Source organism: Chrysochloris asiatica, unplaced genomic scaffold, assembly GCF_000296735.1.
Source record: "Chrysochloris asiatica unplaced genomic scaffold, ChrAsi1.0 scaffold00047, whole genome shotgun sequence".
NCBI classification, from domain to species: Eukaryota; Metazoa; Chordata; class Mammalia; order Afrosoricida; family Chrysochloridae; genus Chrysochloris; species Chrysochloris asiatica.
In genome coordinates this window covers 10,338,599-10,339,923 of record NW_006408565.1, presented here as the reverse complement: position 1 = coordinate 10,339,923, position 1,325 = coordinate 10,338,599, and positions in this window count along the sequence as shown.

The following is a 1,325-nucleotide window of genomic DNA, read 5'->3' as shown; positions in this document are numbered from 1 at the left end:
CTTGAAAGATTTCAGTTTTTATTCCATCAATTCCTGGTGTCTGGTGCCTTATTCTTTGCCAGTTTCTTCAATGTGCCTTGGACTTCTTCCTTCAGTATCATTGGCTCTTGATCATATGCTACGTCTTGAAATGGTTGACCATCAACCATTTCCTTTTGGTACAGTGACTCTGTGTATTTCTTCCATTTTCTTTTGATGCTTTCTGAAAACCTTATGAATAGCAGAGAAACACTGTCAGATATAGTGCCAGAAAATGAGCCCCTCAGGTTGGAAGGCCCTCAAAATGCGACTGGGGAAGAGCTGCCTCCTCAAAATAGAGTTGACTGTGATGACATGAATGGAGTAAAGCCTGTGGGAGTAAAGCCCTTGGGACCTTCTGATGTGGCACAACTCAAAATGAAGAGAAACAGCTGTAAACATCATTAATAATCGGAACATGGAATGTACAAAATTGAATCTAGGAAAATGGGAAGTTGTCAAAAATGAAATGGAACGCATAAACATCGGTATCTTAGGCATTAGTGAGCTGAAATGGATTGGTATTGGCCATTTTGAATCTGACAACCACAGGGTTTACTATGCCAGAAATGACACTATGTGTCGGTACTGACTCAATGGCACCTAACAACAGTAACATACAATAAGCAGTATATTGTGAACCACAAGGTTCGTGGCTCAAGAACACCAGCCACTCTGCAGGAGAAAGATGAGACTTTTTGTTCCCACAAAGATTTAAAAGCTTGGAAACCCTATACAGGGTCCCTATGAGTCGGAACTGACGGTACTTAACAACAACAACTATGTACCTGGATTGAATTCTGGGTATTGTTGTTATGTATGGTAATCTCAGATTATTTTCTGCTGTTGTTATTTCTCAGTCCAAAGAATACCCATCTCTGGGTCTAGAGTGCCTAGCCACTCCATCCCCTCTACACCATCGTTTCTGCCTCCATCTCTGGTGTCACTTGTTTCTCTGGGTAGGGTCCCACACTCCACTCTTCTCCCTTGATGGTCCCAGGGACCTCTGCTCCTAGACTGCAAAGTTGACCACTCCCCTCCTTTTACTACAAAACATCTACCTTTACATTTCCAACCCTCACAGTCAGTCCTGATAGCAAGTATTCAATATTGTACCACAAGAGTCCTATCCCCATCTCCTTTCATCAGCCCTGCCCCGGCAGATTGGATACCACTCAGTGGAGATTCTACCTTTATCTGCACCCTCTGGATCTAGGTTCTTTCTTGAAAGCTTGTAAGCCAGTCACTTCTTGCCTTTGGAGAACCCCCATTTTGGGTAGCCAATGTCCAAGTTGCCCATCCCTGTC